The 26,531-nt window shown below is 37.6% G+C and overlaps 1 pseudogene; it reads left to right on the top strand.

The window, feature by feature from the left end:
• The window catches only part of LOC112587294, a 156,882-nt pseudogene extending 132,274 nt beyond the window's left edge, over positions 1-24,608 (top strand).
• The last annotated feature ends 1,923 nt before the right edge of the window (positions 24,609-26,531 follow it).

The raw sequence follows: 26,531 nt of genomic DNA, 5'->3' as shown, positions 1-26,531 counted from the left end.
AGGTCTCAGAACACTAGCTCCATACCATTAAACCTAATGCATCTACTGTTTTGGATATCAGTAATTAAACAAGTTAGACAAGTTTTTCGGAGAAGGCAATGGCACCCCACTCCAGTACTGTTGCCTGGAAAATCCCATGGACGGAGGAGCCTGATAGGCTGCAGTCCATGGGGTCGCTAAGAGTAGGACACGACTGAGTGACTTCACTTTAACTTTTCATTTTCATGCATTGGAGAAGGAAATGGCAACCCACTCCAGTGTTCTTGCCTGGAGAATCCCAGGGACGGAGGAGTCTGGTGGGCTGCCGTCTATGGGGTCGCACAGAGTGGGACACGACTGAAGCGACTTAGCAGCAGCAGCAGCAGCAGCAGCAGACAAGTTTTTATACGCCAGATCTCAGTTCTTTGATTATACTTAAGTTCATTATGAATTTCCAAGAGAAAACATGATTTGAACTATTTCCTGCATTCCGTTGGCCCCAGAGCCCTTTTATTCACAAACTTGCTCTCAGTTCTACTGTTCTAAGCACGCACACTGGGAAATGCACAGGTAAGCATTATGTTCCACAACCTACATTCTGAAACTAGAATGATTTCAACTTATATAATGTCTAGCAGAGGATAATCTAGGTACCATTTTATATAAGGATCTATTCCTTATATATAATTAGAAGGACTCTGGAGATGGTCAACGCAGAAAAGGACATTACTGAGCAGAGATGAAGCAGGTTGACAGGTAACACATGCAATCTATTATCAATTAAGCTGAAAACTTAGCTAATTAACTTTATCAACTTTTCTCTTGTTTTCATTCCACTGTAAGCATTTGAAATCATTGTGACTTTTTTCTCTAAAATTCAACTACTTCCATTGTACTGTCATATACATTAACACAGACAAAAATAGTATGTAATAAAGTTTTCCATTCCATTCAAAGTATTTAAGTCATTAAACCATTGTGCTAATAGTGTCTGCAACAGACCAACAAAAAACTGGCTTTCTTTAGAAAGAAGAAGTCTTCAACTGACTTACTGGGTATTTTTCTACCAAAAGTCATTAAGTTTCCTAAGATTTCTTTAAAATCTATGGAAACAGGAAAACTGCCATTTTTTTTTAAATACATCCTTCTCACTTATATCAAATTGTTGAACTTGTATAAAATTTGTTTATAACGTGCCACAGCATGGTGTTAGTTGCTCAGTCATGTCCAGCTTTTTGTGACTCCATGGACTATAGCCCACCAGGCTCCTCTGTCCAGTGGAATTCTCAAGGCAAGAACATAGGTGTGGGTTGCTATTCCCTTCTCCAAGCGGTCTTCTTGAACCAGGGATCAAACCCAGGTCTCCTGCACTGCATGCAGATTCTTTACCATCTGAGCTACAGGGAAGCCCAACATGTGCCAAGCAATTAAAAATATGAACAAATGTTCATCCTCTGATTATAATATGAAGGAGCTTAAAAACCTTAAAATAAGTTAAGGATTTTAAATTTTTAAAATGCCAGCACTACTAACACCTTTTCTTGTATAATACTGCAAGTGCTGCAGAGCTAAAATGCCTTTTCTTATCCAATAAGATCTTAGCTTCAACAAATATCTTTAGTTCCTAAGGGTAAAATTTGATGTGCCTTCTTTAAAGATAACTTTTGACCAAAGGGAGAGAGAGATATCCAGATGCATGGTGAGATTGCAGCAGTTCTGAGCCATGTCAGTGACCTGGAATTTGTAGCATCATTCCCTTGGATACTGAGGAAGATTCTGCATGTGCTATTAGAAACACAAATAGCAGTGATATCAAATGATAGAAGTCAACAATGAACAAGACTTTTTGCTTAGAAAAGGTGAGAGGGTACAGGGTAAAACGGAGAAATAATGAGAAAGTGAGAAGCACAGAAGAAAAGTTTCACCTCCTTAGAAAATGTCTTCTCTGTGGATACAGTAATTTTCTCACCACAGAACAATTAAAGGCAAATAAGACTGCAGAAGAAACACTAGAGGGGCAGATAATGGAATACAAGAGGAAAGAGTACTATTTTTCACTATGTTCACCATTAGTTTTCATTTTTTTAACAAGGAAAGTATTTTTAAATAAAACAAATTTTTTTTTAACTTCTGAGTTTGAGGGATTAAAGTCTTAAGCAAGGAACAAAAAGTAAAGGAGAAATAAGACCATGAAGCATCCCATTTCATGCAGCCCATCCAGGGGTAAGATGCCAGGCTAATTCCAAAAACAGAATTAGGCCAATGGAGGCAAGATGAAACCCAACCCTCACTCTTCCTACAGCAAGATTTGAAGAAGGATTTGTTTTTCTGCCTAAATTTATTGCAAATTCCACAACTGCACAGATAGTGAGTGCAAGGAAATACGACAGTACATTATCAGTTTTAGTCAGGATTGGCAGTGAACACTCAAGTGGAATACCAAAAATCTTCCTAATACAGTAGTAAAGTATCAATATAATCACTGGGCCTCAAGTAATAAGTAATGTGGTGAACATTTTTAAATAAAGTATTACCACTCCCAAAACTATAATTCAAAAAGATGTGTGCATCCCAAAGTTCATAGCAGCACTACACACTAGCCAAGATATGGAAACAACCCAAATGTCCATCAACAGATGAAGGAATGAAAAGAATGGGGTGGAATACTATAAAACAGGATGAAATAATGCCATTTGAAGCAACATGGATAGACCTAGAGATTATCATACTAAGTGAAATCAGTCAGGTAGAGAAAGACAAATATCTATGATATTCCACACTATACCATATGATACCATGTGATATACTCCACTTATATTTGGAATCTAAAATATGATAAAATGAACTTATCTACAAAATAAAAAACAGACTCAGAGACACAGAGAATAGACTTTTGGTTGCCAAGCAGGGAGTGAGGGTCAGGGAGGGAAGGACTGGGAGTTTGGGATTGGCAGATGCAAACTATTATATACTGAATGGATAAACAACAAAGTCCTACTGTATAGCACAGGGAACTATATTCAAAATCCTATGTAAACTATAATGGAGAAAAATATTAAAATGAATGCATATATATGTATGTATAATTGAATCACTCTATTGTACAGCAGAAATTAACACAACACTGTAAATCAATGAGTCTTCAATAAAAAAGTCATCACTCCTTAAACTATGAGTCTTATCAGAACACTTAAAAATGAGATCAATTACTCCTTTTTGTAACATACATCTGAAACCTCCAAACTTTTATTAATCATAAATTTTCTCAACATATGAATGATGTTAAAGGATAAAAGTTCACTTTCATTGTTAATTTATATGCATATATGTATATATATTTAAAATAGTAAAACAGCCACTGTGTCAACCACCACTCATAATTTTAAAATATTAGTCTGCACATTTGACACTAATCCTTTTTCTTCACTCAAGGAAATAAAACATTAAAACTCAAATCACCTTTCCCCAAATTTGTTCTCTACCCTTCCCATCCCCAGAAAACCATTAACCAGAATTTATTATACATAGATATTTTTATATATTCATAAATATATTTACATATATTTATATATATAACTCAAGTCATTTAAAAAAATAATCATGCTACACCACATATATATATCAATGTGCAATTTTGGTATTTTTTACTTAAAGAATGCCATCGCTAAATATTTTTGTGCAAGTTGTATTTTTATTAAACATCATTTTTCATCTAATCTATCCATATTGGTACACAGACCTAGTTTACTCATTTCAACTACAGCAGAATATTCAAATTTTATTTTCAATGTACTTCTTAAAGAATTTCACCACGTTAAATGTTTTTGTATAATGGCCTTTTCTTCTGTCTCCCTTTTCCACTCCTTTTCTGGTCTTTCTGACCAAACATACACACACACTCAGAAGTTTTATTTTAGGGTTCTCAAATCCCAGATTCTTTGGAGTATGTTCTGGAATCAGGCTCCCTGGGTCTAAGTATACAACAGGCTGAGACACAGAGTGTGGACAGGAAATACCTGGATTTTTGTCAGGACCCCCTCGGGTGCAGTAATTATATATAACTCAGAACGTGTTTGCAACTGAGTGTGAACCTGAGAAAATTTATCAACTATGTTTGGAATGTCACGCCAATTTTTCCAAATGGTTAATAGTTAAAATGGCACTTCAGGAACAAGAACTAACAGATAGGGTATACAGATTGTTGACTTAATAGGGTGTTTTCATTGACAATGCTTTTCAGCTGTGCAAATTGGAAAGGATCGTGAAAAGGAAGGGTGAGCTCATCAATTCACTCAAAAAACTAAACTCTCATAAAGTTTTGCTCTTGGAGTTGAGATTGCTTTGGATGAAAAAATGCTGCAACCTCCCTGTCCCCAATTCCCATTTGTTCCATTTCTGGATTTCATTAGCATTACATTCTTTTCCTTCACACACACACACACAAACACACACACACAGACATTTCCAAGGTCAAATTATAAACCTGAATATTCAAAATAATTTAACTATATTTTTATAAGATTATATTTGTCCCATATATTGTGACAAATCTTACTTCTACTTCATTTATGCTTCAAAACAGAATGTCAATCAATTAAAATAATTAAGCGCCAAGCTAATTATTGGCGCAAATCAGCTCAAGCTAATTTTCATCTCCTCACCTGAAAAATATCATGATTTACTTTATAATTACCACAGGCTACTGATTATATTTATGGAAATTTATACATATATATATATAGTGATTCTATATTGCACATTTAATGTGGGTAACACTGTGCCATAGATGCTATAAAACAAAACCAACAATCACAAAAGCAAAAATGATTCTTTATCTCAGGGAGTTTACATTCTAATAAGTGGAATGCTGCTGCTGCTGCTGCTGCTAAGTCACTTCAGTCGTGTCCCACTCTGTGCGACCCCATAAACAGCAGCCCACCAGGCTTCGCCGTCCCTGGGACTCTCCAGGCAAGAACACTGGAGTGGGTTGCCATTTCCTTCTCCAATGCATGAAAGTGAAAAGTGAAAGTGAAGTCGCTCAGTTGTGTCTGACTCTTCAGTACCCCATGGACTGCAGCCTACCAGGCTCCTCCATCCATGGGATTTTCCAGGCAAGAGCAGTGGAGTGGGTTGCCATCGCCTTCTCCAAATAAGTGGAATGACACAGTCAGAAATAAGTAGCATTGGCTATTAATATATTTTAATAGGCAAGAAGGGAGAATTTTATCCAGGAAGAAAGAAATGCAGCTGGAAGTCCAGGAAGAGTTCTGTCAACTATACTCATCAGGAAGCGAGGCGCCATGGAACAGGATAAGATTAGAGACTGGGAATTCTCAAATATTTGTCTCCACCCTGGTTCTACTCTTACTGACTTAGCATCATGCCTGACACATAGCAGATGCCAATGAAAATTTGCTGACTTATTGAATGGACTCGAGAGCATCAGTTTCTCATAGTCTTTGTTCCTCTCCCAAAAATGGGGATAAAAGATAATTCATAAGGTTCTTCTGAGAATCAAATAAAATAATACATATGAAAACATATAAAGTCAGTTTTAAGGTGCTAAAAATATATTGCTTACCATTCTCTGAGGAATTTAAAAATAAGTTGCAGAATTTTTAAAGCTCATGCATCAAAGTATGAAGGTAAATTTTCTAGGAACAGCCTATGGTTGGGAACAGGAAAGAGAACCTTAGCTCACTGTTATCCTCTTCCTTTGGCCTCAACCACTCCCCAACCCACCTTCTTTCCTTCCCCAGGTCAGGAGATAGCTGACCTTCCAAACTTGTGATTTCCTTTCCCATGGGTGAATGGGACTTTTCCCAGGAGAATGTTAAAGAAAAACGACCTCCACACTCAAAACTGACCCCACAATGAAACCAATCAGTGGCTCCGTGATAAGCCCCAGTGCAACAGCCCTGAGGAAGAATTAACAACTGGATTTTGTAAAGCTGTGGCATTATCTGTGATTTTAAATTCCCATTCTAAACCAAACTGCTTGCTAAAAACACTGGAAAGCCTGCATGTGTATTAGCTGCAATTCTTACGATCTCTGATAGCCTAAGGAAGGATACCCGGATTTAGAAATAAAGCACAGCACTGTAACCACAGTGATCAAAATGTAATGAGGAACTTGGCCTCACAGGGTAGATTTCTGAATCACAACCTTGGAGATAACATTTATTATCCCAGAATAGGAAAACATTCTGAGCATTGTTACATTGAAGAAACCTTCTGCACAATTCCTCAAAATAGGCACTGTGTGACTACAATACGTCAGGGGATCATACTTCATGTGTTAGTCTTTTCCTGATGTTCTCCTTCTACAGCATGTCAGTGATGATGTAAAGAGTGATGACTCAACCAAAAAGAGAGATGACTAGGATTATCTGGAAAGAAAAAGAGAGAAAGAAATGATGAGACAGAGGGGAAAGAGAAAGGAGGAAGGGGAGGAAGGAGGGAGGTGGGAGGGAGGGAAGAATAAAGGAAAGAACTGGAAATAGGGTGGTCCCCAGTAGAGAAGGTAAAACAGATTAGGCAAAATATGGGACAATGTATGGTGCACAAACTATCTTGGCATATTTGAGAGAGACTATTTTATTAGGGCTTTTACTATTGACAGATTTACTATTTTACAAATTTACTATTTACTTGCCATTAAAACAGAAATTGTGTACATATTGATAACGTTGTTCAGTTGCTAAGTTGTGTCTGACTCTTTATGACCCCATGGACTGCAGCACTCCAGGCTTCCCTATCCTTCACAATCTCTCAGAGTTTGCTCAAATTCATGTCCACTGAGTTAGTGATGCTATCCAACCATCTCATCCTCTGTTGCCCCCTTCTCTTCCTACCCTCAATTTTTCTGAGCATCAGAGTCTTTTCCAATGAGAAGGCTCTTTCTATTAAGTGGCCAAAGTATTGGAGATTCATCACCAGTCCTTCTAATGAATATTCAATGATTTCCTTTAGGATTGATTGATTTGATCTTCTTGCAGTTCAAGGGACTCTCAAGAGTCTGCTCCCACCACAGTTCGAAAGCATCAATTCTTTGGCACTCAGCCTTCTTTATTAATAATTATCCACAAATAGATCAACTTGGCTCTTGCTACACACCATTCTTCTCAAAGATGCCAATAAAATGTTGAAGTTACAAACAAAACTAAAAGTTAAGTAAGACCTTATAAATCTCCAGAAGCTGCACGATTCATTTTTATCAATCTAACCAGTTAAAATCTTTTCAATCTTTGTTTAAATTGCTTCTTCCTCATATGTAAACACACCTAATACACTTATCATTAAGATGTTCTACAGAGTGTCCAACACACAGTATGTTCCCTTCCCCTTTCCCTGCTATCTTTCTTTTCTTCTGTGGTATCTACATAAACTGGCGTGTAGGTAGTACCATAAAACAAGGTGGCAGGAGTAAGAAGAAGTGATTATGAAGGAAAGAAAAGAGGTGATTTTAGAAATAGAAAAGTTCTAGGGTAAGTAGTTTTCAAAAAGTATAAAGTGAGTTTCTCATGATATACAAGCTGTCTTCCTCAAAGCATCTTTCTTCTTTTACCCATCACCCAGTCCCCATTTCTTTGCAATCTTTATCTCTGTTTGCCTTTGCTTTCAGATGATTTTTTGTCTTTCTCTACTACTTTTTTCTCTTTTTCTTCTGTTTTCCTCTCAACATTGGAGACTACTGCTTTAAGACTGCTTCTTCTTTCCCATGGAATCTTTCATGGGAAGTCAATTTGTGGGTAAACTTCAGTATGTTGAGGTATAAGTGGATGAATGGCTTCCCAGGTGGCACTAGTGGAAAAGAACCCGTCTGCAGTCTGCCTGCAATGTGGGAAACCCGGTTCAATCCCTAGGTGGGGAAAATCCCCTGGAGCAGGAAATGGCAACACAATCCAGTATTTTTGCCTGGAAAATCCCATGACGGAAGAGTTTGGCTGGCTACAGGCCATGGGGTCACAAACAGTACAAGCTGACTGAGCAAATAACACATACATGCATGCCAATGCAGGAGACATAAAAGACCCTGGTTTGATCCCTGGATTTGAAAGATTCCCTGGAGAAAGAAATAGCAACCCACTCCAGTATTCTTGCCTGGAGAATCCCATGGACAGAGGAGCCTGGCAGGCAACAATCCATGGGGTCCCAAGAAGTTGGACACAAGTTAGTGACTGAGCATGCACACACTCACTCTTACACACACACACAAGAGGATGTATACAGTGCCAGAGTCACCCCACAGTGCATTTTTTTAACGTTAAGAGATTATATTTACAGATGCTTCACAGAGAAATCTGTCAGAAGCCCCCAAGTTTCAGAGTGGATCACTTTCTAAAATACATACCTACGCTCCACTTGTGCGTGTTGCCATTTACTGGTCCTCCATGGTTCAGGCTTTTACAGTACCACCAAGTCCTCAGGTGTCTACCTTCTTTACCGCCCTTTTCCCAGCTGATGGATAGACCAGGCTGCAGGACCCTGGAGCAGTCTGAGGTTGCAGAGCCAGCACATTTGGCTGGACGCAAGATCAGTGTGAGGTCATCTCAAGGTCAGCGGAGGCACAGCCTCCACTTCTATTCCTGCCCATTGGCCATGGGACAGAACACGGCCAATCTGGAGCTAAAGCAGGTTGTTAAAAAAAAAAAAAAAAAAAGGTTTGAATCTACATCTTAAAGATCGTAAAGGGAATCACTCTTAGCAGATGGCGTTTTCCTATAGGAACAATACACTGGGGTTTTCATTCCTAACCAGAGTCATCTTCAGATGATTCTTAAAAATGACCAACAATGTCTTTAAAGTGAAGATACAGTAACTATAAACTACTAGGAATGGTAATGAAATTCCAAGTCCTAAGAAAGTGAAAGAGAAGTCGCTCAGTCGTGTCCGACTCTTTGCGAACCCATGGACTGTAGGGTATCAGGCTCCTCCGTCCGTGGGATTTTCCAGGCAAGAGTGCTGGAGTGGATTGCCATTTCCTTCTCCAGGGGATCTTCCCAACCCAGGAATCGAACCCGGATCTCCCACATTGCAGGCAGACGCTTTACCGTCTGAGATTTTAACTGTGTAAGTCATACAGATGATTGTACCGTAAATCCCTATTATAAAGTGTCTCTAGATAGACAGAGGATTGTCCTCAATTTAGTTTAAGCCTAATGTGCTAAGTATAAAAGCTTATGATTAAGCACTTCATAATTACAAATATAGTGTTTTTTGAGCTGAAAGCAAACAGAGAGCTCATCTAGTTTAATAATGTACTCGGTCTTTATTTTACTGATGAAGAAATGAATCCCGTTTTCTATCTTAGTGTAGAAAAGGGATTTATTTAAATACCTCAGGTCTCTTAAGAAAATAAGTCATGATGTTTAAAATGGTTTCATTTTACTGCATTGAGGAGTTAAAACTGCAGTATCTGTTAACTGAGTAGCACCAGGATGTGTAGTAGTCCGAGACAGAGCCAAAGATAAGTCAAGCAAACTGTAGAGTTTTCCAGATATTACAGCTAAGTGTAATTAGCTGTTCTCAGTATTCTTACTAAAAGTATTACTTTTCACCTCATGCCTACTTGTAAATGCCCATATACAAGGAAATGACCCAAGTTTTAGGACTCAGGAGTCATGAGCTTATTCTATTTCAACCTACAGGTGAAATACCCATAACATCAACCAAGTGAAGGGCTTTTCAGCCCAAGTCACTTAGTCGTTACAGTTCACTCCTGCTTCCTGAATTAAGCATGTCTGTGGATATAAAACCTATCAACTAAGAACACACTGGAAAATGAAGTAAATCATAAATGCCTATCAATTTACCAATTCTGAAAAACCACTCTTTTATTCACAAAATGAGTACTGATTGTCTTCAAACTGACTTATCTGTATAAGCCTCTCTCCTGATCAACTATGACACAAAAAAAGGAATCACAAATTAAAAAAAAAAAGGAATCTTAAATATATAACCTGTGTGTTACTAGCTATGTTTTGCTCTTTGAGTCTCACAAGCTATTCAGTTAACGTTTCTTTAAAACTATGCAATTAACATTTGAAATAATAAGAAGAACACTTGCAGGCAGGTGATGTAGAAGCTATACTCTCCCAAGGACTCTTAACTCTGCAGTTTTGTATGAAGCAGCATCTGGTAAGACATGCTGAGTGTAGGAGACATGCAATGCGCTTGTCTGATGAGCTGTGGAAGAATTTTCCTGTGGAATGTACATTGTGTCTCTTCTCTGAAGTTTTCAAAAGTGTTTTCTGATCATACACTTATTCCTCTTATTTTTGCAAAAGGTAAGAAGTAGATGAATTTTGCTGGAGAAGGCAAGGCACCCAACTCCAGTACACTTGCCTGGAAAATCCCATGGACAGAGGAGCCTAGAGGGCTGCAGTCCATGGGGTCGCTGAGGGTCGGACACGAATGAGCGACTTCACTTTCACTTTTCACTTTCATGCATTGGAGAAGGAAATGGCAACCCACTCCAGTGTTCTTGCCTGGAGAATCCCAGGGACGGAGGAGTCTGGTGGGCTGCCATCTATGGGGTCACACAGAGTCGGACACGACTGAAGTGACTTAGCAGCAGCAGCAGATGAATTTTTCTTCTGTTTTCAGAAGACTCAGGGACCTGAGATCACTGCATATTTCAGAAAATGTTACCCCATAGGGCTACTGGTACATCAAATAATAAAGCTAGACCATAGGACAATCCCTGTGGCTCAATCCCTGTGGCTCAATCCCTGCGGTTCATAGGGTTTCCCTGGTGGCACAGACGGTAAAGAATCTGCCTCCAATGCAGGAGACCTGGGTTCAATCCCTGGATTGGGAAGATCCCCTGGAGAAGGGAATGACAACCCACTCCAGTATTCTTGCCTGGAAAATTGCATGGGCAGAGGAGCCTGGTGAGCTATATGGGTTGGCAAAAAATCAGACACGACTGAGCAACTAACACACACACACACAAATAGGACAATCATAATGATAAATTTCATACAGCACTGAGTCCCTCGTATAAATTAAAACACAAGTGGTAAACCCCTCCTTACAACAGAATGACAATAGAAAGGTAACTAACTAATATGGATGGAATACTGGCATTAGAAAATCCCTTAGCTACTAAAACTAGAGGATTAAAATCTAAAGCATTTCCCCACCTCAGCAATACTGGAATAAACTACCATTATGTAGCTTCTGATACAATACACTGAGAAAGACACAGCATCACTTCAGTGATATTCCTTCCTAAATACTTTATAACCTGAATCTAATCATGAGGAAACTAGACAAACCCAAATTAAGGAACGTTCTACACAATAAAAGACCTACTTATACTTTTCAAAAATCTCAAGGATGAGAAAAACAGGGAAAAAATGTAAAACTGTAAACTAAAGAAGACTAAAAGGACATAAAAAACTAACAGGACATAATAATTAAATGAAATTCATTTAATTTGGATTAGATTTTAGAGTAAGAAAATCTGTAAAGGATATCATGGAACATTCAATGAAATTTGAATATGTACTATGAATTAGAGTATGCATAAATGCCAAATTTTAGAATTTTAACAAATATACTGAATATACTGTGGTTGTAAAAGAGACTGTACTCATTCTTAGGAAATAACCACTGAATTTTTAGAGGTAAAGGGGTATGCTGCTGCTGCTGCTGCTAAGTCGCTTCAGTCGTGTCCGACTCTGTGCGACCCCATAGACAGCAGCCCACCAGGCTCCCCCGTCCCTGGGATTCTCCAGGCAAGAACACTGGAGTGGGTTGCCATTTCCTTCTCCAATGCATGAAAGTGAAAAGTGAAAGTGAAGTCACTCAGTCGTGTTCGGCTCTTAGCGACCCCATGGACTGCAGCCTACCAGGCTCCTCCATCCATGGGATTTTCCAGGCAAGAGTACTGGAGTGGGGTGCCATCGCCTTCTCCGGTAAAGGGGCATATCTCCTTTCTATTCTAAAATGCAGGTAGATGGGTGATAGATGATATAGAAAGTTTAATTAAACAATTACTAATCTGGATAAAAGGGATGTGTGTGTGTTTGTGTGTGTGCGTGCGCACACCCATGTGCACACTTTCAACTCCTTGGAAAATTTGACACTACATACAAGTTAAAAAGTAAATTAAAAAGTCTGCTAAGATCAGCCCTCTAAAATACCAACAGTCCAGGTTTGACAGCTCTTCAATTACTAACCATTTATTTTTCCCAGACCTAAGGGATCTCTTGGGTGAGAATTTTCATCACTGTAACCAGGAACGTCCCAGCAAACCAGGGGAAATTTGTGACCTGACCCCCAATATGCAGGGTGAGAATTTACACTGGACATGGACAAGAGGAGTTTCCTTGCTGTTTCATTTGAATGCCGAGATTTATGCATTTATAGAAGCATCAAATCAATGTAAGAGAAAACTATTAGGATGAGAAAAGAAGATAGGAGTTGTACTATTAGAGAGTTTGGCTTGCTAGAGTAGTCATTTGTTAGAGGAAATAGCAGAAGTAGATATTTACTACACACTTTCTTTGTAAAGAAAGACATTTAGCCTGTACATGTGTAAGTTCCATCACCCAAAAATATAATAAATATGCAAAATTCTTTACTTGAATTTAAAGAGTGCCTCTTTATGTGAAAGATTAAAGGAAACTGATTCCTCTCTTGGTGGTGTTTAGTCTCTAATGAATGAACTTCAATTTATTTCAACTGAGACTACATTTTAGCATCCCATCCAAGGCACAGTACCTACCATAGCTGGTATGCATGGTACATTGATTGGTTCTAAAGGGAAAACAGATGAATAATGTAATTGTATTTTTAAAACACTTAAAACATCTTTGATGCTTGGAATGTCACTTCATTTTTTTTTTTTTTTTTTGCCAACGAATAATGCCAATTTTTCTTTGATCTTAAGAAAATAATGCAAGTTTAAAGCAAGGTTTTCAGAGATCATTATGTATTTCAGTTGAGAAAAGTTTTGGAAAATACAGGCCAAAATTTCATATTACAATTTCATCAATTCAACTTAAACCTTTTTGTAAATAGATGTTAAGCTGAATGTGAAAAAAGAAATTCTGAAGGATTGTTCTGCAAGCATGGCTCAAGTGTCTGCCTTCAAAGTCTCTTTTAAAGAAAGTTAGCAAATAGACTGTTGTTGAGTTACACAAATATCTTCACATAAATACTTTCTCCCCATGGGCCACAACTACACTTCTTAGACTTTGAAACAAAACCTAAGAGAAACATCCTTTATTTTTCAACTGAGTTTTTCTTTTGGAATTGCAACATTGCCTTGAGGAAAGTAATTGGACTGGAATCCTAAGATATTTTTTGAATCTTAGTTTCACTAATTATTGGTCTTAAGCCTCTGAGCCTGTTTACATACCTATGAAATCATAATACAATAACACTTGACTTACCCACCTCACAAAGGATGTTTAAAGCATCCACTGTAATAATGCATAAGAAAATAATTTGCAAACTTTGGTTATGATCCTTTTGGATCATAGTTCATATATATCACCCAAATACTGTCCTGATAGTGTTTACAATAGTTTTGATTCAAAATGTTTTCATTTTACCTAGCTTCAAGATAACTGTATTAAGAACAGACTAGATTGTGCGAGAAATTCATGTGTGCTGCTATAAGGGGCAAAATATGACTCTCTCCTTAGTGAGGAGATAACACATGTTTAGGGCTTCCTAGGTGGCTCAGTGGTAAAGAATCCACCTGACAATGCAGGAGACACAGGAGATGCAGGTTTGATTCCTGGGTCAGGAAGATCCTCTGGAGAAAGGAATGACAACCTACTCCAGTATTCTTGCCTGGAAAATCCCATGAACAGAGGAGCCTGGTGGGATACAGTATATGGGGTCACAAAGAGTCTGACACAACCTAGTGACTGAACACATAATACATGTTCTACAACAAGGGATGAACTGGAGATTTTCAACAATGAGTTCCTGCCTTTATTAAGGCAATTCCTGTCAACAAGACCTTCCATCAGGGCATCTCTGGCTCTGCTACCAGCAGCTCCAGGGTGGTTTTTCTTGAAGGATTAACTCTTAGCAAAGACCTTCTACATAATTCCCATTTGTTCCTCAGTGGTCGCAACACCTTCCCCGAAGAGTGACCCTGGTCAGCTCTCTGAAGGATCTCCATGTTTTTTGGCAATTCACAGTCCAGGGTCACCATCTTAATATCATCTGTCCAACAAGTATTTATTATATTCCCACAGTTTTCCCAACATGAGCTTAATGATTGGGATAAAAGTAAGCAAAACAATATGAGAAACTTATAGGCTAATGTTAGTCACAGACCCACTTCCAGAGACAGATATGCCTTGCTGACCCTCAGGTAACTGCCAACTCTTAAGGATCCCAGCTAAAACCAGAACTAAAGATTATGAGCAAAATAAATGGATATATTTTTCATTCACCAAGTCTTGGAGTGATTAGTTAAATGGCAAAAACTAATGAAATAATAATAAATAAGGATGAAATAAATATTGTTTGTAAGAAACTATGCTAATCATATTGCTGCTGATGATAGAAATGGCCATTATCATGGAGCAAATACTGGCAGTCATAAATGCCACATTTAGTGAGAGATGTTTAGGTTTTACAGCAATTCATTTTTAGCTCTTATATTAGTCACAGCAGGCTGTCATAACAAAATACCATAGACAGGGTGCCTTAAACAGCAGAAATTAATTTTCTCACAGTTCTTTCACATGGTCAAGTGAACTCTGGTGTCTTTTACTCTTCTTTGTAAGGGAACCAGCCCTATTGGTTTAGGGGTCCACCTTTATCACCTCACTGAATATTTATCACCTCCTTAAAGGTCTTCCTGGAGAAGGAAATGGCAATCCACTCCAGCACTCTTGCCTGGAAAATCCCATGGACGGAGGAGCCTGATAGGCTACAGTCCATGGAGTCGCAAAGAGTCAGACACGACTGAGCGACTTCCTTTCACTTTCTTTAAAGGTCTTATATCCAAATACAGTCACTTTAGGGGAACACAAACATTCAGTCCATACTTAAAAAGCACTATTATTGTTGAAACTCCTATAGTAAAATTCACTTTGTTATTGCAAGATGGAAACTTTCTAACCCTTAACTCTCTTTTCCCTGTTAAACAATTGTTTTTGATAACACAGTTTCTTAGTAATGCAACTTTTGCAATATTAAGCTGAACACATTATAAAAATTGTTCTTGCTAAAATGTTTGCTATAGAACCCAATATTTTATGAAGAAAAAAAACATTATATTGGAATAAATAACTTTAGCTTTGGTAGCTTTTTAGAAGTAAAGATAGTCTTTAAAACAAGTAAGTCACATTTGTTTTACTCCTTAGAAAAACAATTCTCAGAGGTCTACAAATATATCTCATTTTTATTATTTCCCTTTCTTCTCATATATTTTTCTTTTCACGTTTTAGAAATAAGATGTCAACCTTGTGATATTATTTGAATAACAAAATAGAGACAGTTATATTATGTAAATGGAAAAGAATGTTTAAAGTCTATTAGGTACTTGTTTATGCTCAGTGAAACAAGGCAGAGAGAGAAAGACAAATACTATACAATGTCACTTATACATGAAATCTAAAAGCTAAAACTAGTGAATATAACAAAAAAGAAACAGACTCACAGAGGAAGGGCAAAATAGGGGTAGGGGATTAAGAGGTACAGACTGCTAGGTATAACATAAATAAGTTACAAGGACATATTGTATAACACTGGAAATGTAGCCAGTATTGTACAATAATTATAAATGGAGTATAACCTTTAAAAACTTTGAATCACTGTTTAACACTTGAAGTTTATATAATTGTAATAATTGTAATCAGCAGATTCATGTTGATGTATGACAAAACCAATACAATATTGTAAAGTAATTAGCCTCCAATTAAAATAAATAAATTTAAATTTAAAAAATAAATAAATAAAAAGCAGAGACATTACTTTGCCAACAAAGGTAAAAAAAAATAATAATTATTATATAATTATAATTGCAAATCCATTATATCTCAGGAAAAAGAAAAAAGTCTATTAGATATTTGAAGACTATAAGTTTACCACAATGCATATAAAAAGGCATTTTTGCAAATTTTGTATATCTTATAGTAAAATGCTACAAAGATATCACTGGTATACGGTTTCACATTTGAAGTGTTTTGTATTGTTTTGTTTTAATAATTTTTAATGTTATTTATGTATTTATTTTATTTTCGGCACACGGGGTCTTCACTGCTTTGCTCGAGTTTTCTCGAGTTGCCATGAGTAAGGACTACTCTGTTGTGGGGTGCGGGATTACATGTCAGCGGCTCCTCTTGGTGCAGAGCGTGGCTCTAGCCTCGTGGGCTTCAGCAGTTGCAGCATTCAGGCTCCGTAGCTGCAGTGCAGGGGCTTAGTTGCTCCACAGCATGTGGAATCTTCCCAGGCCAAGGCTGGAACCCGTGTCCCCTGCACTGGCAAGCGGATTCTTAACCACTGTGTCACCAGTGAAGTCCCGTGTTTTGTATTTTAGGTAGTGCTCATGGTAAAGAACCTGCCTGCCAATGCAGGAGACATAAGAGACACAGTTTCAATCCCTAGGCCAGGAAGATTCTGCTGGAGGAGGAAATGGCAATTCTTGCCTGGAGAATCCCATGGACAGAGGAGGCTTGGAGGGCTACAGCCCATAGGGTCACAAATGTCAGACATGACTGAAGCGACTTAGCACACATTCACGCAAGGAAAGAAGACTAAAGTGTACAAAATAGTGGCTACATCTTAACACATAAAGAAATGGCCTGTTCAATTCAATAAATATTGTTGGCTGTCTACTATTATATTTTTCTCTTTTTTACTACACCAACATGAAGTTAAAGATATAGATTATTCTGTACCCTGACATCATGAAGATATTTTCATGGGTTAATAATTTTGCCTTTCACCCAGGCTTTATTTTGTGTATGATATAAATTAGGATTCTGATGTGTTGTTCATATAAATACATGTGGCCTGAATAGAGTTTATGGAAAATATTGTTCATCCTCCACTAAACTCCCATGCCATCCCTGTCATACATGTCATACGTACACATATGTGTGTGCATCTACTTTGGGGCTCTCCATTTTCATTAGTCTGTCTATCTACACCCATACCACATTGTCTTAATTAATATAGATTTGTAATAAATCTTTTTTTTAATCTAATTTCTCCTCTTCCTACACCCTCACCTATAGTAATCACAAATCTTATTTCTTTTTCTTTGAGTTTCTTTGCTTGTTTGTTTGTAGAAGTGTAATTGACCTATGACACTAAATTAGTCCCTGGTGCAATGGCACCACACTCCAGTACTCTTGCCTGGAAAATCCCATGAATGGAGGAATCTGGTGGGCTGTAGTCCATGGGGTCGCTAAGAGTCGGACACGACTGAGTGACTTCACTTTCACTTTTCTCTTTCATGCATTGGAGAAGGAAATGGCAACCCACTCCAGTGTTCTTGCCTGGAGAATCCCAGGGACAGCGGAGCCTGGTGGGCTGCCGTCTATCGGGTCACACAGAGTCAGACATGACTGAAGCGACTTAGCAACAGCAGCAGCAGCAGCACAACACAGTGATTCCATATTTTTATATATGTATATCCAGGCAATAGGTCTTAATATACAGAAGAGCAAGTCTTTTTAAGACTGTATCTGTGTGGTCTCTTGAATTTACATATACATTTTTTAATTAGCTTGTCAATTTTAATGGAAAAACCATGCTACGATTTTGACTAGGATTGCACTGAATCTATAATCACTTAAAGATAATTAATGTAACTTATTTTTTTACTTATTTAGGTATTGTTGAATATCTTTCACTTATATTTTAAATCTCCTTATAGAGTTCTTGAACATATTGTGTTAAATATGTTTTATATAATTTGTATGCTTGGTGCTAGTACAAATAATATCTTTAAATTTTTTGTTTGTCAGTTCAGTTTGCTTGCTCAGCATTATCTGAGTCTTTGCGACCCCATGGACTGCAGAACGCCAGGCTTCCCTGTCCATCACCAACTCCCAGAACTTGCTCAAACTCATGGCCGTTGAGTCGGTGATGCCATCCAACCATCTCATACTCTGCCATCCCTTTCTCCTCCTGCCTTCAATCTTTCCCAGCATCAGGGTCTTTTCCAATGAGTCAGTTCTTCGCATCAGGTAGCCAAAGGATTAGAGCTTCAGCTTCGGTATCAAGCCTTCCAATGAATATTCAGGACTGATTTCCTTAGGATGGGCTGGTTGGATCTCCTTGCAGTCCAAGAGACTCTCAAGAGTCTTCTCCAGCACCACAGTTCAAAAGCATCAATTCTTTGGCGCTCAGCTTTCTTTGTGGTATAACTCTCATATCCATACATGAGTACTGGAAAAACCATAGCTTTGACTAGACAGACCTTTGTTGGCATAGTGATGTCTCTGCTTTTTAATATGCTGTCTAGTTTGGTTATAGCTTTTCTTCCAAGGAGCAAGCGTCTTTTAATTTCATGGCTGCAACCACCATCTGCAGTGATTTTAGAAGCCAAAAAAATAAAGTCTGTCACTGTTTTCATTGTTTCCCCATCTATTTGCCATGAAGTGATGGGACCAGATGCCATAATCTTTGTTTATTGAATGTTAAGTTTTAAGCCAGTTTTGTTTGTAATCTTACTATTTATTACTGTTGTATAGGAATGTAATCCCTGGAGGGGGGTATAGCAACCTACTCCAGTATTCTTGCCTGGTGAATCCCCATGGACAGAGAAGCCTGACGGGCTACAGTCCATGGGGTTGCAGAGTCGGACAAGAGAGAACGACTAAGCACAGAATAGGAAAATAATAATTTTACTATATAGACTTCATTTGGCAACTTTGCTTTCCTCTTAATTTTGAGTAATTTACTTGTAGGTACCTATGGCCATTCCTTGTACACAATTATATGATTTGCAAATAAGCTTTTATATTTTTGTTCTTCTTAGTCATTAAACATATTTCTTTTTCTTGTGATAACACTGTCTAGAAACTCTGATAAACTATTGAATAAAAAGTTAGTACTTAGAATCTTGGTCTTTTTTTGCAAACTCAGAAGTAGAGCTTTCAGTTTGTTCTCCTTACTCTATATAAAATTTACTGTTGATTTTGAGTCAGTTCAGGTAATTCCCTTCTGGTTCTAATTTGCCAAGAACATCAACATCAGTGAAGATTACATTTTACTGAGTGCTTTTTCTGCAATTGGTGAGGTAATTTTGTGATCTTCTTTAATCTTGTAGTATGGCAAATTATATTAAGATACATTTTAACATTAATACAAGTTTATCTTCCAGAAATAAACCCAAATTTGTCATGGTAGATTATACTATTATGCTTTATATATGTTCTAAATTCTCTTTGTAAGCATATTATTTATGATTTTTGTATCCTTGCTTCATAAATTCATAAATAAAATTTTCCAATGTTTTGTTTCCTTACTATCTTTGTTACATGTTGGTATTGAAATTACACAAGCTTCATAAAAAAATTTTAGCACCCTGGAATAGTATAATTAAGATTGAAATATTTGTTCTGTGAACACTCCTAGAACATATGGGTAGAGAATCTGTGCTTGGAATTTTCTTAGTGGGAATATCTTTGGTTACTGATACAATTTTTAGTTATTATAATACTATCCAGATCTTCAAATTCTTCTCTAGGTAAATTTGCATGTATATATTATATAAATTTGTCAGTTCAGTTAATATTTTTAAATCACCTAACATAAATTTTATAGCATATTTTCCATAAACTTGTCATAAATGTTAAAAATCCCAGAAATATCCAAATAAGTTATAAACTTACGTCCAGACAAAAATCTGCACATAAATGTTTATAGCAGCATTGTTCATAATTGCCAAGACTTGGAAGCAACCAAATGTCTTTCAGTATGAATGGATAAATAATTCATGGCACATCTGTATGACAAGATATTATTCAGCAATAAAAATAAATGAGCTATCAAGCCATAGGAAGATGTGAAGGAACCTTAAATGCATGTTGTTAAGTGAAATAATTCAATTTGAAAAGTCTGCATGCTATATGATTTCAACTCTGACATTCTTGAAAAGGTGAAACTGCGGAGACAACATAAAGATCAGTGGTTGCCAGGGGCTTGTAGAAGGGAAGATGGGATGACCAAGTAGAGCACAGAGAATTTTCAGGGCAGTGAAACTATTCTGAATGATACTGTGACAGCGAATAAGTGTCATTATACATTTGCCAAAACCCACAGAATGTATAATGCAAACAGTGAACTCTGATGTTACTATAAATTTTAGTTAATAACAATGTGTGACTATAAGCTTATCAGTGGTAACAAATGTCCCACACCAATGAAAAATGTTAATAATTAAGGGAAACGACATTCAGGATAAAAGGGGTTATCTGGGAATCCTCTGTTATTTTCTGCTCAATTTTCTTTAAATCTAAAACAGATTTTAAATATAGTCCTTTGAATAAATAAATAAGCATTGCATTAATTTTCTTTTTCTCATATGATGCTTTCTAGTTTCCTTTATAATTGCATCAGTCTTTAAATATATGTTTCCATTACTATGTTACATTTTTATAATGATGGAATCAAAAGCTGTCTAAGTCCTGGATCCAGTTTCCTTTACAAACTCTTTCTGTGTCATTAAAACACTACATTTTTTCCCTAATTGACTCACTTTTATGGGTGCGTTACTTTGACAGACAATTTTAAGAAATGCTCTCGTTAGTGTATGTTTCCTTCCTCAATAACTTTTAAAAAAAATTAGAGTTCCATTATTGTTGCTAAACAGTGATATTTTTTAATAATTACTAAGCACCAGGTGTGCCAACTAAGATAATTCTTAGCTTACCTTAGTGCACATTTGCCTGAAATGTCAACTGAATAAATTTATTTATTTACATTAACATAGTGGCCATATAAAGCCATCAGAGCAGATATTTCACAACTTTAGATAAGTTCCATAACCCTGATGGAATGGTGATATTTTTCCAATAAGTATGGGAAACTGAAAAGAATCAATTCAAGAAATTAAACAAAGACATATGTCTCAGGACACTTTGAGAGTTCCACATTCTCTTTCCTATTGAATGCAGCCCATGTGCACAAAGATGAAAGCTTGTGTATGTGGCCCTCTGATTGCATAAGAGAGTCTGGTTTTGTTTTATTTGAGATGTTTAGTTAATACAACTTTCCTAAACTTTAGAATTCAAGCCTCCTTTTTTCCTTTGGGTAGCTATTTTCCCCTCAAATTACAAATGATCTGTAAAGTGAAGGAAGTCATAAGTTTGATTCTTTTGCACTGACTTAAGCAGTAAGTTCGAAATATCAGAATTATTTTATGAAATTCCCTGCAAGTAAGCAGAAAATTTGCTTGCTACTATTAGTTATCTTTTTTATATTTGATTAGGAGGAATTTTCTTTTGTTTATTCTTTCTTTTCTTTATTTGATCTAGAGGAACTATATGAATGAAGGACAGAGCAAAAATAAACTATCTTTCCATGTATATGTATGGCTGAGTCCCTTTGCTATCCACCTGAAGCTATTACAACATTGTTAATTAGCTATGGTGCTCAGTCACTTAGTTGTGTCCAGTTCTTTGCAGCCCCATGGACTGTAGCCCATCAGGTTCCTCTGTCCATGGAATTTTCCAGGCAAGAATACTGGAGTGGGTTTCCATTTCTTTCTCCAAGGGATCTTCCCAATCCAGGGATCAAACCCACACTCCCTGCACTGGCAGGCAAATTCTTTACCACTAGTGCCACCTGAGAAGCCTGTTAATCAGTTATACTCCACTATACAATTAAGAGTTTAAAAAATTGAAAAAATATACATAAATCTTATATAAAAATATACAAAAATCTTAATACATACATTTTAGGTTTAGTTCATAATTCTAAGCTCTTTTATTTAGGATAAACTTGAAACTATTTCTACTTCAAACTCCTAAATATCGGGAGCTATGGCACGAACAGTAAGAATGAAGAAAATAAAAGTCTTTTCTCCCTCCTGTGGGCATGCAGCTATGTGTTGAACTTCACTGTACTTTTTTACCTATAGGTCTCCAGCACAAAATCTCTACTATATAGCTATTTGCACAAAATCTCTACTATATAGCTATTTGCTAACAAAATCAGTTAGTCACAAAGTTTAGAGCAGGAATTTTTTAGCTTTCTTGCATTAAAAAAAAAAAAGAAATGAGTCATAGTCCAATACCTATTTTTGTAAATGTCCTCTCAGATCCAAAGCTCAACTAAAAATCAAATTTCTCCACTAGGTTAGTTGCTTAGAAAACAGCTGTGGAATCACCATGATTGAATCAGTCAGGTCTAGTCAGGAGGAGAAACCACACCAAGTAGTCCAATAGAGGTTATTAACATAGGACACTAGTTACAAAGGAGTAGGAGCTAGAGACACTGAGGAAATGGTGAGGATACTCAGAGTTTAGTGTCAATAGCCAGAGCCAAAAGTTATTCTAGAGCTGCAGAGACAAGGGAGGTGATGCTATCGAAGGTCTGAATACAGACCATCCAGACAGAGGCCAAATCCACAGAGGAGCAGTTGCTCATGGAGTCAGGGTTCAGATGGGAACTGGGGCTGTGGCAGAAATCTGCCCAATGGAAACTGTGACCACAGAGATGACTTCTAGAAAGAGATGGAATTATGGAGACTCCAATTATGCTAGGAATGCAACCCAAAGCCCAGGGAGATGGCAAAGAAGTAACCTGTCTTCCCTCCCCTAGTCCTCCAATTTCCCAGGTTTGTCACCCATTAGCCGCATCTACTTAGAAAATAATTGGGACTTCCCTGGTGGTCTAGTGGTTAAGAATCCTCCTGCCAATGCAGGGCACTTGGTTCCGATCCCTGGACTGGGAGGATTCCACAGACTGTGGGGCAACTAAGCCCATCCACCACAACTACTGAGCCATTGCTCTAGAGTCCACGAGCTGCATCTGGCCCTACAGGCCACAATGACTGAAGCCCAAGAACTCTAGAGCCTGTACTCCACAAGAGAAGCCATCACAATGAGAAGCCTGTGCACTGAAAATAAAGCATAGCCCCTGCTCACTGCAACTGGAGAAAGCCTATGTGCAGCAAGGAAAACCCAGCACAGTCAACCATTCAATTAATTAAAAAAAGAAAACAATTGGCAAAGGGGATGTATAAAATCAAGTTTTCAGAGATCAGAACCTTGAGACACTGAGTAGGATTGCAAATGGACCCTTTCTCAAAGTGAAGTAGTCATGGTTTGGTGGGATTTAGTAAAACATGCAGAAGCTTGGAACTAGGAAAGAAGAAAGAAATGTAGGGTTGGAGAGTCCCATAGTAACTCAGAGTAACATTATAAGACAGAAATATTCACATTATTTGTGTCTATATTAAGTTTTATAGCAAATAACAAAGGTTTCAAGAATGTTTTTAAAAATGAGCTCTTAAATCAGTAATAAATCTTGCTTATGCCCAAGTTCTTGTGATAGCAAGCATCTACTGAACATGTATTATGTGCAAGGCACAGTGCTATACATACATTTTCTTATCTAATCCTCAAAAGAACTCTGTGAAGCAGATATGAGTATCTTCATTTTGCAGATAAAGGGACAAAGATATAAAAGAGATTAAATAATTACCTGAGGTTACAGTGGTAGTAAGGGGGAGACTTTCTATGCAGACTCAGCTTTCCTGATCTCCAAGCTGTCATGATCACCATGCAATTCTGCCCTAATCAGTGTTGGCCAAAGGGAGCTTCATTATGTGTTATTCATAATCACCTTTCTGGAGCAGATGGCTCTCTCCCACTTCCACAAGGCTGGCTCACAATAATGGTTAAAATTAAAAAGGTGTTTTACATCCAACCCACACAGAAGATGAAATCATTCCTACTTACGTGACCAATGATTTGTCTAAAAGTTGTATGTACATTTTTCTATCATCTCTTTCATCACCTGTGACTGTTCGTCTATAAGATGGCAAAGGGGACAGGTGCACTGAGGCAGGAAGGAGACATCCGTCTAGTGGCAGTGATAGCAAGTCTTCTCCTCACCCAAAGCAGCCTTTCAGACCTCCCTGGACTCCTAGGTCTTGTTGATTTTGCCCTGCAAGCCCTGAAGTAGAAAAACATCTGGTGTTCAAGATTGGCACACATTATTACCTTGCCCTGGCCAAAGGAGGCTTATCTAATTACTATGTCCTCATCTTGCCCATTGGGCTAGAGCCCAAGCAGGGTCCATATGACTTAATTTGGTAACAAGAGAGTAAGAGACATCACTCCCAGCAACGGGTCATTCTTGTGCCACCCAGCCAGGGCACCACTGCTGACATTAGAAATGCCTTCATTTCCCAGGGCACGGGAACAACAGATAGTGCTCGTGGGTATCCCAGAGCCCTCTGCCACCAAGCAGATGGCGCTGCCAGGAGCAGAAACATATTTTCATGTTGAATTTGAAGCAGGAGAGAAGCCTTTCCACAGAATTAAAAGGAATTTTCCTCTGTAGTTTGGAAGAGAGTTGTGGCCAGCAAAGCCATCCTTAATATTCCTGACAAGCCTGGCCGGAGGCAGTGTCGGAGCAGGAAGGAAGCAGAAGAGAATCTGTTCAGCAGGTTTCATTCTGGATGATTAAGCAAAGGGAGCAGGACTTTATGAACTTCACAGGAAGTAAGAGCAGCCTGATTTTAAAGAAACTACAATATCCCTTGGGTACTGGGGCCCTTCTTCTTTTTTGTGCATTCCCTTGAACCCTACCTGTAGCAAAAGGCCTGAGATTGAATGGTTTTTGGAAAAAGTCCATTCTCGAATAAAAACTCCATTTGTTGAAAGCATGTCTGTCACCCAGATCCAAGTACAGCTTGTATTTATCAACATTTTCAAAAAACATTTAGAGTATCAAAATCCAAATGCTTTTCCTGAAAGAAAAAAAAAAGGTGTGTGATGGGTAGGGGGCAACACTAATTCTGATATTTTTATTTTAGACTAAATTAGGTATTTCTTTGAATAGTTAAGCTGAAACAGCTTAATTACTGATTGATTAATATTTATTAACTTCTGATACACTATATAGTGTATATATGTTGTGTGTGTGAGTATAGTATGTGCATGTGTTTAGTAGGAAAGAGTGCAGTGTACTATACTGGAACTCTCTCAAAATTGCCTAAGACAATGACATTTAAGAACCTTATTTTTAATGGGTATTAGTACTCATTAAAAATAAATAATAATAAAATATATGCTATATAGTAGTAAATTTAATCCTTATATAATGCTACCCAGGTTACACTGGACATGTGTTTCAAAGAAATGTACTTCCAAGAAAAAGTAGCAAAGAGAGGAGTATCATTCTTCACTTTCACCCATTGGGTATCATGAAACAATTTTCTGTCTCTGGGCCAGCACTCCATTGGGTAAAGAGATTCAAGTGTCCCTGTAACTGTGGATATGTCACTTAAGCCTGTCCCATTCACAGTCATTTATCCAAAGTGTGAGGCAATTACTTCCTCAAAATACACTTCAAGTAGGAAAATGTAAAACAAGATGGTTGATGTTAATGTACTTGGCAAATAACAAAATGCTACACAAACTTAAGTTGCAAGAGAAATTCTTCTGAGTTCTTGTGCACTGGTTTAGATATACATACTCATCCATTATAAACACTTTCATACACACACACATACCCCTAGGGAAGCAGGGGTCATGCCATGTTATATGATTCACACTTTTTTATAGGGATTATGATTCATGGACCATGAAAATTGTTGGAGGGGTGGGAAAGGAAGGCATACATGTCCTATAGACTGGAGCAGTTGTCCTGGCCCCTATCCTACTGCTGAACTTTCTTAGTATGTTAAACAAACAGAGAGAACAGTGTGCAATTTGATGCTGGGAAAAGCATCTGTGGCAGAAAATCAAATTAAACCATCTAATTATTTTATGGTCCCCTAAAGGTTTTTCTTAGTGAGATTAGAAAAAACACATTACCATCTCATCTCTATCTAGAAGAATATGGGATGATACTTTCACAGATAAATTACAAAAAGAACTCTCTCATGATTGACATCTAGAAAAATAATCAGAAACATCAAGCCTGTCATAAAGAGCAGGACTACATTCACTATTTTAAATATTTCACTATACAAGATATATTATATCTTGTATAGAGATTTCTATAACATAGAAATAAAAATAAGATTTCTCTATACAAGAGCACCAAAGAATTGATCCTTTTGAACTGTGCTGTTGGAGAAGACTCTCAAGAGTCCCTTGGACTACTCTGCTAGGAGATCAAACTGGTCAATCCTAAAGGAACTCAATCCTGAATATTCATTGGAAGGACTGATGCTGAATCTAAAGCTCCAATACTTTGACCACCTGATGTGAAGAACTGATTCATTAGAAAAGACCCTGATGCTGGGAAGATTGAAGGTAGGAGAAGAAGGGGACGACAGAGGATGAGAAGGTTGGATGGCATCACCGATTTAATGAACATGAGTTTGAGCAAACTCCCGGAGATGGTGAAGGAACAGGGAAGCCTGGCATGCTGCAGCC

This window comes from Bubalus bubalis, chromosome 10 (assembly GCF_019923935.1).
Source record: "Bubalus bubalis isolate 160015118507 breed Murrah chromosome 10, NDDB_SH_1, whole genome shotgun sequence".
Classification (NCBI taxonomy): domain Eukaryota; kingdom Metazoa; phylum Chordata; class Mammalia; order Artiodactyla; family Bovidae; genus Bubalus; species Bubalus bubalis.
This window is presented reverse-complemented; position numbering and strand designations above follow the sequence as displayed.